This window comes from Primulina huaijiensis, chromosome 11 (genome assembly GCF_012295235.1).
Source record: "Primulina huaijiensis isolate GDHJ02 chromosome 11, ASM1229523v2, whole genome shotgun sequence".
Lineage (NCBI taxonomy): Eukaryota > Viridiplantae > Streptophyta > Magnoliopsida > Lamiales > Gesneriaceae > Primulina > Primulina huaijiensis.
Window position 1 is genome coordinate 10081280 of NC_133316.1, and position 19063 is coordinate 10100342.

At 42.9% G+C, this 19063-nt stretch overlaps 1 pseudogene; it reads right to left on the reverse strand.

Annotated features, from left to right (window-relative positions):
• Positions 1–3019: 3019 nt before the first annotated feature.
• On the reverse strand, positions 3020–18244 carry LOC140988355 (DNA-directed RNA polymerase subunit beta-like; annotated as a pseudogene).
• Between the last annotated feature and the right edge of the window lie 819 nt (positions 18245–19063).

Sequence of the window (19063 nt, forward strand, 5' to 3'; positions counted from 1 at the left end):
TTACACCCATATGAAAGAAAGCAGCCAAAACAGTAGAGAAGATCAGAGACGGGTTTAGCGAGAAAAGTCTTTAGCTCACACCTATGCCTTCCTTGTTTGCTTTCCCTTCCAGTCGAATAGAAACTATTAAAGCAAAGGCAAGCAATAGCTCGCTGGTCGCTATTACTTCATTCGTTCGTTTCGTACACTTTATTTATTGCTCGCTCTGGTACACTGTTGGGTTGGTTCCTCCTGCTTCGCCTTCGGGGACAGAAAGAATGCTCGCAGCTCCAACTTTGACAAGCTAGCGAAAAGGAAAAGTGGTCCTGCCTTAGGCGCATCTGTTTCCGAATGATATCATTCACCAGACCTCCCATAGGGACTTGAATACTCCTTTATGGCTGGTAATCGGTAGATAAAAAAAAAAGAAACATTGGTCCAAGAGGAGGAGATCACGGGATATGGTTTTGTTGTTTCATACCAGGGGAATTCTCTAAGCAGATCGTACTTCATCTGTCGAAATGTTTTCCGTAGCTCATGCTGTACAACCATCTGTACTTCTTATCCGGGCTTGTCGAGGTGGGTGGGCATAGTTGAACATAGCATTTGCCGGAAAAGGCGGGAGGAGCAATGGAAGTTTCATTCCTGACAATCTCATGCTGATCCGTCGATCTTGGAAAGCCTACTGGAGGCTCAACGCCCTCTTTTGTATTCAGAGCGGTCTCCCTCTCTTTTTCTTTTTAAGGTAAGGTAATTGGCCAGGCATGGTGGGGTAGGAGCATCCAAAGATGCATATGAATCTAGAACCAGGGCTAGGATTGGTAAGTAATCTTGAACAAAAGAAACAGCATACACAGAGGGCCGGAATCATTCCCTGCTGACGACTAAAAGACTACAATAGAGCTTTCAGCTAGCTTTTTTTCATGGGCAAGGTTGGAAGGCTCAACTCTAAAAATGCTCGAGACGCTCGAAAGAAGTCCACGTTGATCACATTTTTCAGGAGAGAGGCGCATTAATCACGCTTTGAAGGAGGGAAGTAGTGGAGTAGGAGAGGTAAAGATGGACGATAGAGAACAAAGGATGATAAAACTATCGTCCGTCCCTATCCTAGTAGCTAGATTGTTGCTGTCTTCTCTTTGGCAGTGGGATGGGGCAACTGTGAGGATTGCCCATTAACTTCCTTACCTGCACTGGTAGTTTAGTAAGGACTTCTTAGCTTGTTCTATTCCCTAGCAGCCCTTCTCATCGCGGGAGTTGGGCTGGGGCGTTAACTAAGTACTAAAGCTGCTGGAGCGGCTGCCTTCGTTGATTAAAGTAAAGGACCAGGGGTCTAGCGCTTTTGTTTTGTGGGAATACCCGCCTTTTCATTTTGAATATGGATATCAATGACTAAAGTATCTTCCCACGGGCGCCCGAAAGAAAAAGAAAGAGAGTTAGATCCGAGAGTGAATTAGAGACATTATCTCACAGATGAAAGAAAAGAGGTCACTTGTTTAAGTCACAATCGTAGAGACCGAGAAGAGTTTGCAGTGAAAATTATCCCTCTGATCGTACACCTTATTTTGATAGTAAATAACCCAAGCACTTGCACTGGCACGAAATATTGGCCTCGAGCACTCTTCACTCAACTAAGCCTTTCCCTTTCTCGGGATTAGGTGGTATGGGTAGGATTTTTGAAAAGAAAATTGATCCAAGGATTGTTCATACACCCTTGCTACTTCCTGGTCGGCTATGACAACATCGTCGCCAAGAACCGTGTATTTAGTAAACTTCTCACCTGTTCTGCACACCGCCATATCAATATATGGTGGGTAAGTGCGAAGAGAGGCTATGAGGACAAATAGCCTAGTGGTTGACCAGCCACGGTCTCCATATGGCTCCCTTTGGGAAGGGAAGAGGACTAGCTGTTTAACTAATTTGTTTCCACATTCTCAACATCTGGTTGATGCAATCCTTGACTAGATCTTTCACTAAAAAGTGATTCGATCGATGAGATTAATATATTCAAATCTTTCATTGAAAGATAGAATCCAGAGATGGGCTTACTATATTATACAGTGGATTCATTACATTCTGCCTACAAAAGATACCCGACTTCTTTGGCTTTCATTTAGCCAACTAGTGAATGCCTGAAAAGGGGGGTTGCTCTCGTGCTTCACTAGATAAAAGTAATAGCCTACCGCTTTCAATACAGTGAGACTTCGTCGAATGAGAATATACTTTGAACAGATAGTAAGAATAAGGCATTTTTACTCTCTACGCAGTGGGCTTGGAAGGAAACAGAATATCCTTCAGTTTACTAGATGGTTAGTAGGCGGTATAGGTTAATTTGAAGGGAAAGGGTATAAGAATTCTCTTAAACAGAAGAAAAGTCCCTTTCATTGGTAGTAAGCCATGTTAGGAGGGGAAATGGGTATATAACTCGAATCGATAGGATCAAAGGGCTTTTTTACCCATGAACTAGAATATCAAAGAAAGAAGGTTGGGCTTTGGCTAGAATCAAACTGAAGCTCCAACTTATCAAACCCCAAGGACTGCAACTCCATCAAAGGCGGAAGCAAGTGAAAGGAAAGCTACTCTTGCAACTCAAACCTCAAGGAAGGCAGAAGGTTGCAGAGTAATGGAAGACAGAAGGATTGGAACTTGAGTAGATGGGATTGTTTCCTTTAGCACTCCAACAGACTCAGGGATGAAAAAAAAAAGAAACATCATTACTTGCTGCGGGAGAGCAGTTAGATTAACTCAAAAAGGAAAAGGGATTAGGCTCTTACTGATAGGAGTAGGATGCTTGAGACGGATACGATTTCACTGAACTCATCAGTCTTATTCCTTAGGGTGAAAAACTCGAATCTCCATTCCATCAAACAGGAATGAAAGACTTGGCCGACAGACTGGATGAAAGGAAGCAGAGAGGAATTGAATTCCGCCCTCAAGGAGGATTGATTCCCTCAGGGCACTTCTCTCTCTTTCAAAACGTTAACAGCTGAGTCAACAAGACTTGTCTTCTCTCCCTCTCCTACTCTTTCACTTGGCTACGAAACTATGCCCCTCTCGAAAGAAAAAGAGATTTTCCTCCAAAGGGAAAAAGACTTCGAAGATGAACCTGTTCCCATGCAATAGTCAGGAATTCTTGACGATATCGAGCTGGAACCACCTGTTCTTCCTGAATATCCCGATTCAACGCTAAAGAATTTCCTGCCGCTAACATATAGTATTCATCTCTACCTGGTGATAAATAAAGCAATCGTAACCCTTCTCCGAAATTTCATAAAACGGACTTTATAGAGATCCCCAATGACCCATCCTCGCATGAATTGCTAAGGATCCAATAAGCCCAACATTTATTCCCTCAGATGTGTCAATTGGGCAAATACGACCATAGTGACTAGGGTGGATATCTCGTATCCGAAAACTAGCAGTTCGCCCTGTTAGTCCTCCAGGACCTAAATAACTCAATTTTCGCCCATGAACTCTTTGTGTCAATGGATTAGTTCGATCTAAAACTTGAGATAAGGGGTGTAAACCAAAAAAAGATTCATAAGTAGTTGTTAATGGAGTTGAAGTTAACAAATTCTGAGGAGTCGGTATCAATTTATGCCGAATTGCTCCACATATAGTTCCGCGAACCACATTTTCTAAACGAACCAGAGACAATCCGAATTGATCTTGTAAAAGATCCGCTACAGAACGAATACGTTTATTTTTCAAATGATTCATATCGTCAAGTGCACCCATTCCAAACTTCAGTCCAATCAAATGATCAGCGGCTGCCAATATGTCTCGTGGTAACAAAAATGTATTGTTCTGGGATATATCAAGGTTCAGTCTTTGGTTTATATTTCGTCGACCAATCCTTCCCAATTCACANCATAGGCGATCCAAGAATTTAGGTTCTAATAAATCTCTCCTTCGAATTCATGAAAACAGAAAGAGAAGTACTTGCTATTTCTTTCTCCCTCTCGCCACGTGAAAGCTAGCCTTCCTCCATCCCAGTCGCATTGGATCTAGAATTATTCCCCATTGATGTCACCCTCGGCGGAACTACCTTCATTTCATTCCAGCTTCACTAAAACTGGGCTCTGCCTCGAACTCTCAACACTGGCCAGGGGGTTTAAGATCTTCTCCGCATAAAGGAAAAGAGCAGTTGTTGAAGACAGCACGGCAATGCGCAATCTCTAAACAAGACCATAAAAACTAGATCACAAAGACCAGTCTAACTAATCGGCCTAAGGAGTGTGCTAGCACTATCAGTATTAAAGACGAAAAAGTCGGGCGGGCTAAGGACTCTTTCTTTACCCTCGATTCTTAGCATCTCAAAGAGAATATCCTCTGGCAAAGAGTTCCACATCTAAAACTCCATTTCTTGAAATGAATGCTATCTTTCTAAATACCATCTTGCCTTTCCTAATCATCATGGAATGAATTACCCTAAGCAGTTGGAGTGTCCTTTGATTAAGAGGCATTTTACTACCAGTTTTAAATCAAGCTGGGAAGTCAAATAGACAAGGAGAAGAACGACAAATACAATTGCACCAAAATAGTTGCTCTGTCATCCTTCCGTAATATAAATCTTCTATGGAAAGATGGGATGATACGAGGGAAACCGCTCCTAGTGAGAGACACTGGCACTGGTAGCAATTCGGGTTTCACCGTATCGCCAGCATAGGCCTTCTGCAAAGAGGCCGCACACTGCTTTAAATACAAAGCAAGGTGCAACCACCCTGATTTCCGACCTAGCCCCTCCGTTCTTGCCAATGAGCTTGTCAACCGAGTCTCAGTGCTATCACTTGGATATTGAACGAATCTACTCTCTTTAAAGAGATTCAGTACTTGCTTCCGGGGAACAAGACCCTACTTCGTCCTAAGGCTCTTCCATCTACCCTAAACTATTGCCCCTGTCCTGTCTATGTAATCGATCGAAGGCATTCTTCTAAAGATCTACGTTGGACCCGGGATTCATTCTGATTCTCTCGTTCTGATGCATACCGCGGTAACAAAGAAAGGTCCCTCTTGGACAGTTGCAAAGAAAGGTAATCGAAAATCCTTCTGCTGTATCACCTCTAAAGGCAATACGTGATGGTCGTTTTCCTTTAAATTGAAAATGAAAGAGAAGGCTGGTTAGAAAGCAATGCTAGCCGTTTACGGTCGGCTAAAACTAAAAAAGGTGGGCAAGGAATTTCACCTCTTCCTTCCCCAGGTTCCTGGACTGGGATTTCTCATAGCGGTGCTGTAGACCTTGCTATGCTATGGGGGTTCGTAGTTATGGCTTCCAAAAGAAAAGAGCCACGGACTTGTAAAGGTGAAGCTTTCTGAGTTCTATTTCCAGTATGGAAAAACAACAGACTGAACACAAAGTAGCCAATCGAAACCATCATTAAAATGATACCAGTTTCGTAGTTTGGCAGCTAGCTGTTCTCTTCGTTCTCTTAACTCGATCAGAGGCTGCTCTAGTTCATTCCACTGGATATCGTGTGGAATTGCCAGAGCATTATGTGGTTCTACGATATTTTACCCAATATTTACATGAGCAGCATGTGGTTGTGCCATGTTAGGTAGGGAAGATGCCTCCCCCTGGGAGCGATAATTTGTATCGATCACGATAGTAGGCTGGTCAACCGACTGCTCTCTCACATTAAGAAAACCCTCGTTTACTGAGGGTATGGTTTTCTAATAACGACGAATGTACCGACGGACACGATGTCGAAGGGGGAGACAACGGAATCCCTGAGGAACCAGCTCCATCAGAAACCCTGTGGGGTGTTGTTGACTTACATCCATAAACATCGGCCCGTCGCATGCGACGAAGGAGAAGCTCCTATTATATAGCCATTCAACTATAACCTTTAAAAAAGAAAAGATAATTGGATATTGCAAATAGTTAGTTATAATAAAAACATATATATGTATATATTTATATATAAATAGCTTATAAGTGTATTTTAGTTCTATATATATAATGGATAATAAACTATTTCTATTTTTTATAAAAAAGTGTCTTGGAATTTTTTCATTACTGTTACTAGATAAATACCTACAAAAGTGAAAATTTCTTCCTACATGGTAGAATAATGAAATAGAAACTGGAGTCTTTTCGTAAGGTGCGGAGTCTTCTTCTTTTATAAGAATTCATTCTGAAGAAAGTAAGGCGGGCGGGAGAACTTACACCGCTGTTGGTGGTTGAGTCGGTAGCTGCGATTGCTCAAGTGGAATCCGTTTAGTTTGCTGCTAAAGTATATAAAGAAGTAGTAGTTCCCGGTTTAGGACCATGAATCAAATAAGAAAGGATATTTTCCTGACTTCCATAGGGAGGAAGCAAGTCTAGAGAGAAGCAGAAAAGAACATAAAGAAGGTAGTGCCAGACTTCTGAAATGTCATCGATCGCTGGACCAGCTATTTCATCTTTCATTTCTGGTCTCTTGTCTTTCCAGCAAAAGAAAGGAATTTCGTTTACGAATATAAAAGTATGTTCTCACGAATCACTAATTCGAAATATCGTAAGAGAAGAACTGCTTGGCAAGTCAAGTAGTACGGGTTCACCAGGTTCTACTACTGCAAGGACAACGATCCTCAGAGAGGAGACACGCCATTTATGATTCCAGCCTAGAAGACTAGTAAAAGGAAGGATCAAGAATGTTATATATTTCAGGAGCTAGATTAGTTGCCGATAAACAAGTAAGAATTGCCTCAACAAAAATTTATGGAATTGGACTTAAAAAAGCCATTCAGGTTCGTTATCGATTAGGTATCAGTGGGAACATAAAGATAAAAGAATTAACTAAGTATCAGATCGACCAAATTGAACAAATGATAGGTCAAGATCATGTTGTTCATTGGGAATTGAAGAGGGGAGAACGAGCAGACATCGAACGATTCATTTCTATTTCTTGTTATCGTGGAATTCGTCATCAAGATGGATCGCCCTTACGCGGTCAACGAACTCATACTAATGCTAGGACTTGTCGCAAGCAAATTCGGAATTGAAAGAAGTTTACCGAAAACCCTTGGTACTTGTCTGATCAATCACACTGATAGCTTCAATAGTTCACTGAAATTTTTTGTTTTGGTATTTCACCGCTTACTAATCCAGTATACGTATAGTAGGCCTCCTTCGCCACGACATTAGTGGCTTAGCCCTTCGCCCGCCTCTCTAGGCATGAGCGATAGCTCATGACTGGTATATGGATCTCTCTATGTAGTGGTCGGCTTTCTAGAAGCTTCGCCAGAAGCGACTAGTCGCTTCCCGAATGCTTCGTGACTTTAGTTTAGTATAGTCTAGTTTGTTTTTGCCGCCAACGTACGCTACTAGGAGAGTAAGCAAGCTAGCTTGCTTGCATTCTAGAAACGGTAGCTTCCTGCCTGCTTCAATTTATGTGAATGATCGTGACAGCTCTTCAAATCCTATTCGTCATAAAGATATAGAAACCAGGGAAAGGGGCTTCTCCTCACAAGAATACACGGAATAGATAGACGCTAAACGATTCCAATCTTAAGGTAAGGAGTTGTTTCAAGCATAGACGCCTTCTCCACCCACAATTGGACTCAACAATCTCTTTTATCATAAGAAAGGGAAGAGAGGACTTAGGGTTTCAGTGTGCCAAATCCCATCCCTTCTCCCATAGAGTAGAGTACCCGTATCCTGTCTTTCTGGCATATCTCTCTTTTTGTTTTGTGCCTAGACATCTGATAATGGATGCCCATTCCCGGGATTTCTGCTTGAATAGAATAGCGAACTTTCTTTCTGAGGTGTGGTCTATCCGAATAGCTAGAAGCAGAGCGATAAGAAGAAAAGCGGTGGGTTTCCAAGAACCGGAGATGGTGTTCTATATATACGGAACAGCACGAACAATCCTTGACCTTTCGATTGAGGGTCTTCTTTTTATAGTGTTCTTACTCTTAGGATAGAGCTTCAGTGTCCGAGCCCGATCTCTTCCTCTTATTTATTTCTTCCTTAGTTTAGAATTGAGATGATATAGGAAAGAAAGAGTTGACTGAAAGAGCTTTCTCTCGGACTGAGTTAGATAGGGCTTCCTCTCTCAGACTTTCCTCCTCCTCCGTCCTCTCTTTTTGTTTTCCCTTGTCCGGCTTTCATACCAGAGTGGATAGCCCTAGGGACTTTCTTTATAGGCCTTACGGGAGATAGTTGATCGAATTGCTTATTGATTTCCGGGTGTTATATCTATTCATCAAAACAAGAAAAACCGGTATTCCTTCCTCGCTTGATGCGCCGATCTTAGTCCACTTTAACGCAAGAGCAAAAGCAGAAACCGAGATTACCATAGATAGGCCGATCCAAGGGAGCATCTTTCAGCTTTATATCCATATAATATAAAGGAAGGCAAATGCAGCTTTCAGTTCAATCCAGTCTTGTTGGTGAAAGGCGAAAAAGGGGAAAGGTTCTTTCCGGAGAAGCGGGAAAGTCGGTGAACGCAGCACCAGCTGAGTGACTCCATCCTAAAAGAAGAAATCTCGGGACCCTAGAAAGATAGATAGATCNATCTGATTTATGTTTTATGATTTTGTATTTAATTGCATGATATGCATGTACATATGTTTTATACTGGGATTTGTTCTCACCGGAGATTCCGGCTGTTGTTGTGTCTGTATGTGTGCATAACAACAGGTGGGGTAGGATGAGGGTCACACAGAGGATGAGAGATCGAGATAGCGTGGAGATCACGGGCGTAGAAGATCACTAGTTGTTGTTACTAGACATGTACTGAATTTCTAAACACTAGTATGTTGATTGTAGTTGAACATGGGAATGTTATTTGCAGCTACATAAGATGACAGTATTTTATATGATGTCTTGTGCTTGCTCATATACATTTGAATAAATGTTAAAAGCAAAATTTTGACCCAATTTTTCTAGCAAAGATCCAATTAATCCCAAAGATAATCGAGTTAGAGCCCGGGTCCCCACAACAGGTGGTATCAGAGTGATAGATCCTTTAGATTGAGATAGAATAGAATGAGCGGGGTAAATTGAGTCTCTTCCTTGCTTTTGTTGTGCTAGCATGATTTATTGCTTTCCCTATTACATGTTGTCTTGTTATCTGAGTTGATTACAGCATGTAATTGCAAAGACTGAATCAGAACCGATTCTGGATTAGAGGTATATGATCAGAGGAGGGCTGAGACAGATTATATAGATTGTGTACTAATCCGTTTGATAATCAGATATGCCTCCTCGACGAGTACCGCAACCAGTAGCAGGTCGGGCACCAGAACAGGGCAGTACTTCCAATGATCCGATGGATGTGACCGCTACACCGATGGAGACCTTGTTAAAGCGGTTTCAGTCGTTCCGACCACCTGCACTGAAGGGCACAGAGAATTCAGTTGAGTGTGAAAGCTGGTTAGATGACATCGAGATGTTATTTGATTCGCTTGACTACACCGATGAACGACGAGTTAAACTGATTGGGCATCAACTGCAAGAAGTTGCCAAAAATTGGTGGCTTACCACAAAGAGGGCCTTGGAGCATCTTGGTACAGAGGTCACTTGGAAGGTGTTCAAGACAGAGTTCTATCAGCGATTCTTTCCCGTCTCCTATCGAAAGGACAAAGGTGCAGAATTTGCCAACCTGAGACAGGGACAGCTGAACATCGAAGAATACGTCGCTAAGTTCTCCACCTTGCTCCGATTTGCTCCCCACATTGCTGGGAATGACGAGGCCGTTGCGGATCAGTTTATCAATGGCCTGAATCCTGAGATATTCACCTTGGTGAACACGGGACGACCCAACACTTTTTCTGATGCCTTGAACAGGGCGAAGGGAGCAGAAGCCGGGTTGCTTAGGCAACGAAGCACTTCTTATACCACTCCGACTCCTAGACCACCCCAGCCCTCGGGTCAGTATCAGCAACCACCTCCCAGATTCGAGAGTGGTGGTAGCAGCAGCGGGAGAAAAGACAGTTTGAAAGTGAAGGGGAAGCAGTTTAAGAAATCAAGGAGCAGTTCGTTGAGCTCCAGTGGGCCGAGACAGACAGGGTCGGGCCAGAGATCAGAGTATACAGGGGTTTACTGTAGTTCTTGTGGAGGTAGACATGCCACCGAGTAGTGTCAGGGCGTGATGGGTCGCTGCAACATTTGCAGACAGCAGGGCCACTTCGCCAGGGTCTGTCCACAGAGAGGTGCACAGCAGACTCAGAGTGTAGGAGCATCTGGCTCTGTAGCTCAGCCTGAGAGGCAAGCTTCATCTGTTCATTCATTCCAGCCAGTCCCTACATCGACACAGCCCCGAGCCAGAGGTGGTCAGACAGTGAGCCAACCTCCCAGACAGCAGGCTCGAGTGTTTGCATTGACAGAAGAGCAGGCTCAGGATGCCCCTGATGACGTGATAGCAGGTAATTGTTCGCTTTGCGGTTACCCTGCTTATGTACTGATAGACACAGGTGCATCACATACATTCTTATCTGAGCATTTTGCATTGACACATGCATTGCCTATGGAGTCGTTGTCTACTGTAGTGTCTGTCTCTTCTCCTTTGGGGACAGGGTTGATATCAGTGACATCTGTTAGATCGTGTTTACTCCAGTATGATGGGCATGAGATAGATTTAGACTGTATTGTACTTGGATTATCTGATTTTGATTGCATTATTGGTATCGACATGCTAACCAAGTACAGAGCGACAGTAGATTGTTTCCACAAGATTGTTAGATTCAGACCAGAGATGGCTGAAGAGTGGAAGTTCTACGGCAAAGGGTCTAGAGCTAGGATTCCTTTGATTTCAGTATTGTCTATGACTCCATTACTACAGAAAGGAGCAGAGGGGTTCCTTGTCTATTCAGTTGATTTACTGAAATCGAGTCCTGCCTTGGCAGATGTGCCAGTGGTTCGCGAGTTGCAGATGTGTTTCCCGACGAGATTCCGGGATTGCCTGCAGTCAGAGAGGTAGATTTTAGCATCGACCTAGTACAAGATACGGTTCCTATTTCTCGAGCTCCTTATAGAATGGCACCGATAGAGTTGAAAGAATTGAAAGAACAGCTTGAAGATTTGCTGGCCAAGGGATATATCAGACCGAGTGTATCTCCTTGGGGCGCACCAGTGCTATTCGTACGAAAGAAAGACGGTTCGATGAGATTGTGTATCGATTACCGGCAACTGAACAAGGCAACAGTAAAGAACAAGTACCCATTGCCTCGTATCGACGATTTGTTTGATCAGTTGCAGGGATCCTCTGTCTATTCCAAGATCGATTTGAGATCTGGATATCACCAGCTGAGAGTTAGAGATGTTGATATACCGAAGACAGCATTCCGAACCAGGTATGGACATTATGAGTTTATTGTCATGCCTTTTGGTTTAACGAATGCGCCAGCGGTGTTTATGAGTCTGATGAACCGTGTCTTTCAGAGGTATCTGGATGAGTTTGTGATTGTTTTTATAGATGATATTTTGGTTTACTCGAGAAATGAGACTGATCATGCTGAGCATTTGAGAATTGTGTTGCAGACGTTAAGAAATGAGCAACTGTATGCTAAACTGTCAAAGTGTGAGTTTTGGCTGAGACAGGTTGTCTTCTTGGGTCATATCATATCTGGAGACGGTATTTCTGTTGATCCGAGTAAAGTGGAAGCTGTGATCAGTTGGCCGAGACCGACTTCTGTGCCAGAGATACGCAGTTTCATGGGTTTAGCAGGGTACTATCGACGATTTATTAAAGATTTCTCCAGTATTGCGAAACCGATTACCCAGTTGACACAGAAGAATACTCCATTTGTGTGGTCTGAAGATTGTGAGTCTAGTTTCTTAGAGTTGAAGAGACGACTAACCAGTGCTCCAGTGTTGACGATACCTTCAGGTACAGGTGATTTCGTTGTATATTGTGATGCATCGCACAGAGGGTTAGGATGTGTTCTTATGCAGCGACAGCATGTTATTGCCTATGCTTCGAGACAGTTGAAGCCACACGAGACTCGATACCCAATTCATGATCTTGAATTGGCGGCTATCGTATTTGCACTGAAGATATGGCGACACTATCTGTATGGCGAGAAATTTGAGATCTACTCTGATCACAAGAGCTTGAAATATCTGTTTTCTCAGTCAGAATTGAATATGAGACAGCGTAGATGGCTTGACCTACTGAAAGACTTTGATTGCGAGATCAAGTACTATCCAGGGAAGTCAAATGCAGCAGCGGATGCCTTGAGTCGAAAGGTATGTTCCCTATCCTTATCGACGATAGGTGTTTCGAATTTAGTTGAAGATTGCTGTTTGTCTGGATTAGAATTTGATACAGATAGTAGACCGTTGCGACTTGCCAATATTCAGTGTGAACCAGATTTGATTGTTCGCATCAAAGAGGCACAAAGAAACGATCAGAGTGTTCAGAAGTCGATTGATATGGTCAGATCAGGACATATTTCTGAGTATCAGGTACGTGATCATGTTTTGTATGTGAATAACCGTCTTGTAGTGCCAGATGTTTCAGATTTGAAACAACAGATACTGTCAGAAGCGCACTGTAGTCGGTTCAGTATTCATCCTGGTGGCAGGAAGATGTACAATGATCTGAAAACACAATTCTGGTGGAAACAGATGAAGACAGATATTGCAGAGTTTGTGTCTAAGTGCTTGAATTGCCAACAGGTGAAGGCCGAGAGAAAGAAGCCCGGAGGGTTACTTCAGAGTTTAGCTATTCCTGAATGGAAATGGGATCACATTTCCATGGATTTCGTCACGAAGTTACCACGATCATCCCGAGGCTGCGATGCGATTTGGGTTGTGATAGATAGATTGACCAAATCCGCATGCTTCATTCCGTACAAGATGACGTACAGATATGATCAGATGGCCGAGATATATGTCCGAGAAGTGGTCAGATTACATGGTGTGCCGAAGTCGATCGTATCAGATCGTGATCCACGATTCACTTCACACTTTTGGCACAGTCTACAGCAGGCTCTAGGTACGACTTTACACTTGAGTACTGCTTACCATCCCCAGACAGACGGACAGTCAGAGCGGACTATCCAGACTTTAGAAGATATGCTGAGAGCTGTAGTACTAGATTTTGGTACTAGTTGGCAAGATTCACTAGCTCTTTGTGAATTCTCGTACAACAACAGCTACCAGACTAGCATCGAGATGGCACCGTTCGAAGCTTTATACGGAAAGAAGTGCAGATCTCCGTTGTACTGGGATGACATCTCAGAGGTACCAGAACTTGGGCCTGATATGATTCGTGAGATGACTGAGAAAGTCAAGATAATTCAGAAGCGAATGAAGACGGCACAAGATAGACAGGCAAAGTACGCGAACATCCGACGTATACCGTTAGTGTTTGAGCAAGGAGACAGGGTATTCTTGAAGATTTCTCCTTTCAGAGGCGTTATCAGATTTGGCAAACGTGGGAAATTGTTTCCTCGATACGTCGGTCCGTACGAGAGTCTTGAAAAGATTGGCGATCGTGCGTATAGACTTGCTCTTCCTCCTTCTCTATCTGGGATACATGATGTCTTCCATATATCGATGTTGCGTAGATATATGCCAGGTAGTTCTCATGTCCTTCAGCCTGAAGAAGCCGAGTTAGATCAGACTTTGAGTTATGTTCAACAGCCGATTCAGATTCTTGATCGGAAAGAGAAACAGCTCAGAACGAAGATTATTCCATTAGTGAAAGTTCAGTGGAGTCGTCATGGCATTAAAGAAGCGACTTGGGAGACAGAGCCCGAGATGAGACAGAGATATCCTGATCTATTTCCATGATGTGAGTCTTTCTTTGGTTTTGATTATATTGCTTCTCTTATATGTATGCTTTGATTAATTGCCTGCGATTTCGAGGACGAAATCATTTCTTAGAGGGGGAGAAATGTAAGGTTTGAGATTTATTCGTATTCATTGACATGATACTTGAAGATATGAGAATGCATGAATTGATGCAAATATTGACGACAGCAGAAACGATGTTGCGATTTGAATTGGATTGCAAACGATGGTGGTGAAACAGCCAAGATAGTGCACCTGCGGTCCAGGAGAGAGTGCACCTGCGCTGGTCTTGCCTTTGAAATGGTGAAAAATTACAGAAGCCAGACCGCACCCACNAAGACTTTGAGTTACGTTGAGCAACCGATTCAGATTCTTGATCGAAAAGAGAAACAGCTCAGAACGAAGACTATTCCATTAGTGAAAGTTCAGTGGAGTTGTCATGGCATTGAAGAAGCGACTTGGGAAACAGAATTAGAGGTGAGACAGATATCCAGAACTATTTGCATAATGTGAGTTTTATTCGGCTTTTGATCATATTGCTTCTTTTCTATCCCATTATTTGATTACCTGCAAGTTCGAGGACGAACTCATAATTAAGAGGGGGAGAAATGTAATGCCCGAGATTTTAGGTGGATAAAATGAAATGATGAAGTGTTGCTTGAAGAATATACCGCACCCGCGCCCCAGTTTCTACCGCACCCGCGGTGTAAGGACAGAAAGTAGACTTTTGACTAAAAGAGAGACCGCACCCGCGGTCAAAGACATACCGCACCCGCGGTTGTAACTCATGAAATGTGGAGAATTACAGTAGGGTCACCGCACCCGCGGTCAGAAGTGAGCGTACCCGCGGTCGTCGAGTCCAGAATTTTGGATGGAATGCCGTAGCCTGAGCGCACCTGCGGTGAAAAGCTACCGCACCCGCGGTGCGACGTGTTGAGTGAAAAATAAAACATGTGTCCTAGCCATGCAGTTTGATGTGCTGAGTCTTCATTTCAGCTGTTGATCACCGAGAAAAAAACTTCAAAAAACGTCCATGGAAGCCTCAAGAATTCTCCTAGCTTAGAATTGAGCTTGTGCAAGAGTTAGCTATCCAAATTTCGATCCGGATATAGATTCATGCTCGTCATGCCATAAGCTTCAAAAGGATGTAAGTTTCATTCAATTCTTGCATGATTTACGATATTGGTGTTGGGGAAATTCTGATTTTCGGTAGATTATGTGTTCTTGAAATTATAAGCCACGTTTATTCGCAACCGGATCGAAGAACGGATACAGTATATGTTATTATCGGTTTTTGCAGCTATGTATGAGTTAGATTATTCAGATTTGTATAGATGTAATATGATCTTGCTTATAAGTTGTTGAGCTTGTTCTTGGCATTACCGGTATCGAAAGATTACGTCGTTATGCCGTCGAATTGTACCGAGATTGAATAATGATTTGTACAAGACTTGTTTGAGTTGTATATTGATAGAATACATCTATACATTGCCATTTCAGATTTAAGATTGACAGAGTTGATATTCCGGCTTCGAGACTTCAATTTCTTTCACGACAAGAAAGGTATAATTCATGTTGATTCGGGAAGACATAACTCGAATTAGATCTGATTTGAGTTTCCCAAAATCACATACTAGATTGTTACCTTTTATATGTTGATGCTTTGTTTATAGATTTATATTCAAGCATTTAAGATAGGAGAGTCATTGGCAGACTTGCCAAGCTAGACGTTCGGTGATATCGACGCATAGGAGGAGATTTCCTCCGATTGTAGACACTTGATACAGACAGGACCGAAGTCTAGGAATAAGACGTACCGCCACCACGATTGGGAAAGTAGGTGGGAGACCTGTTACGTCTTATTCACACCGGGATCCCTAGACTTAGATATGAGTCGAGTCAAAGAATAAGAGTCGAAGAGTTTTATCTGTAGTCACTAATGTGTCATAATTACTGATTTATGTTTTATGATTTTGTATTTAATTGCATGACATGCATGTACATATGTTTTATACTGGGATTTGTTCTCACCGGAGTTTCCGGCTGTTGTTGTGTCTGTATGTGTGCATAACAACAGGTGGGACAGGATCAGGGTCACGCAGAGGATGAGAGATCGAGATAGCGTGGAGATCACGGGCGTAGAAGATCACTAGTTGTTGTTACTAGACATGTACTGAATTTCAAAACACTAGTATGTTGATTGTAGTTGAACATGGGAATGTTATTTGCAACTAAATAAGATGACAGTATTTTATATGATGTCTTGTGCTTGCTCATATACATTTGAATAAATGTTAAAAGCAAAATTTTGACCCACTTTTTCTAGCAAAGATCCAATTAATCCCAAAGATAATCGAGTTAGAGCCCGGGTCCCCACAAGCGATAGCTCATGACTGGTATATGGATCTCTCTATGTAGTGGTCGGCTTTCTAGAAGCTTCGCCAGAAGCGACTAGTCGCTTCCCGAATGCTTCGTGACTTTAGTTTAGTATAGTCTAGTTTGTTTTTGCCGCCAACGTACGCTACTAGGAGAGTAAGCAAGCTAGCTTGCTTGCATTCTAGAAACGGTAGCTTCTTGCCTGCTTCAATTTATGTGAATGATCGTGACAGCTCTTCAAATCCTATTCGTCATAAAGATATAGAAACCAGCGAAAGGGGCTTCTCCTCACAAGAATACACGGAATAGATAGGCGCTAAACGATTCCAATCTTAAGGTAAGGAGTTGTTTCAAGCATAGACGCCTTCTCCACCCACAATTGCACTCAACAATCTCTTTTATCATAAGAAAGGGAAGAGAGGACTTAGGGTTTCAGTGTGCCAAATCCCATCCCTTCTCCCATAGAGTAGAGTACCCGTATCCTGTCTTTCTGGCATATCTCTCTTTTTGTTTTGTGCCTAGACATCTGATAATGGATGCCCATTCCCGGGATTTCTGCTTGCATAGAATAGCGAACTTTATTTCTGAGGTGTGGTTTATCCGAATAGCTAGAAGCAGAGCGATAAGAAGAAAAGCGGTGGGTTTCCAAGAACCGGAGATGGTGTTCTATATATACGGAACAGCACGAACAATCCTTGACCTTTCGATTGAGGGTCTTCTTTTTATAATGTTCTTACTCTTAGGATAGAGCTTCAGTGTCCGAGCCTGATCTCTTCCTCTTATTTATTTCTTCCTTAGTTTAGAATTGAGATGATATAGGAAAGAAAGAGTTGACTGAAAGAGCTTTCTCTCGGACTGAGTTAGATAGGGCTTCCTCTCTCAGACTTTCCTTCTCCTCCGTCCTCTCTTTTTGTTTTCCCTTGTCCGGCTTTCATACCAGAGTGGATAGCCCTAGGGACTTTCTTTATAGGCCTTACGGGAGATAGTTGATCGAATTGCTTAATGATTTCCTGGTGTTATATCTATTCATCAAAGCAAGAAAAACCGGTATTCCTTCCTCGCTTGATGCGCCGATCTTAGTCCTCTTTAACGCAAGAGCAAAAGTAGAAACCGAGATTACCATAGATAGGCCGATCCAAGGGAGCATCTTTCAGCTTTATATCCATATAATATAAAGGAAGGCAAATGCAGCTTTTAGTTCAATCCAGTCTTGTTGGTTAAAGGCGAAAAAGGGGAAAGGTTCTTTCCGGAGAAGCGGGAAAGTCGGTGAACGCAGCACCAGCTGAGTGACTCCATCCTAAAAGAAGAAATCTCGGGACCCTAGAAAGATAGATAGATCTATATAGATGGAACGGACGGGGAAGTGATTATTCGAAAGTGGTATTGTTGCTCCTTTTCGGGAGTAGACTCTGCGGACACAATAGCTCGAACCACCAGAACTGGAGAAGGCTTTGCCACCTTTGAAGTCCCCATTTTCTCAAGAGAAGCTCCCTCCTAAAAAACGAGAGGTTGTATTGACGCAGAGATAGATAAAATCCTCGGGAGGGGCACATCTAAGATATATGGGGAATTGCAACTGCAGAAGGTGCTACCGCCTCTTCAGAAGCTTGAGAGTGAGCAGTTTGTTTGGAGCCCGTGCCCTGGGGTGGGGCTATCAAGGTCGTTTTAATAGACGACAAGGAATTGACTCGAACGAAGTGTTAAGGTGGATGGAATTGAGAAGAGCCCTCGAAAATTCATGACAATCCAGGCGGTCGACAGCAGCTAGGTCTAGAGGTAGCTGGGTAAGTTAATGGAGTTCGTCGCTTTTCTCACTGCACCGATGGTCCTAATGGCTTAAACCGCTCTGACCATTTTTTTCCTATCAATCATTGGATCGAGAATGGAAAAGGCACACTCTGGGATGGGAGTCCCTTCCATTTCTGTACAAACAATGGTTTTTTGAAAAGATGAATTTGCACTAATAAACTCTTTTTTTCGTAAAATACGAGATAATCTTTCTTAGAAGTCTAAAATCCCCTCTCTCTTTGCCTTGTCCAATAGGCTATTTCCAGGATAGGCTTACTACAGCTCGTGACAACCACAAAGCATGTGCCCTACTTGCTTCCGCTTTATTGAAGGCGGAGTCGTCCCATTAACTCCACTGACTTTGGGGCTCTCCCCCGCCATGACTCTGATTCTTATCGCACGAACTCAATCTTCTCCACCTCCCCGGCATTCTTTGGAGTCGATCTGCTAACATTGATGCCAACCCACTAGAGGGCCTAGAACTTTCTTTGGATTTGCCGTCTCCGTAAGCAATGGAGGTAAGGACTTTAGATTACTCCTAGAGCGCTTTGAAAATCCCAGATACTGCATTCTAGATCGAAGCTTCTGCCAAAGAAATTAGTGATAACTAGCTCGAAACTCTATAGACGATTAAGAGAAAACATCCTTGTAAGCGACAACATCCCATTCAGTGGTAACCACCGATGGCGCGGAGGAGTCTTCTGTTAGTTTCCTTTCATCGTCTTATGTTATGAATTGTCTTCTAAAACTGAGACTGTGGAATCATTTTCAACAAATTATGTCCCGGAATCAGAGGGTGTAGTCCTTTTTGGTTTCATCATCGGAAATCGCAAGATTGGGTCGAGCGGCAAGTCAACTTGGTGTTGTCAAGGCAGTTGAGAAGTTTCGTAACGGAATGGCTAGAAAGAGAAGGGTTCTTTTCCGGGCGATGAATCAATCTTTTTTCCTTCAAGTTGAGTGAAAAACTCTCCTCGACGAATTTGTAGAGATGCTGGCGTGCCTCCTGCCAATGGGAATGACTTAGATAACGACAATCACTTTCTTAGTGATGGAAGACAAGTATCAGTGCCCACGTCGATGGTTACTACGCTTGTAGGTCGCCACCCAAACGCTATAGGCAGGTCCTGGTTGGTCGAAGACGCATGGCTTCATGGCTTTGACAAGGAGTTTGTTCGGTGAGATTGATTGGTATTGCCAATC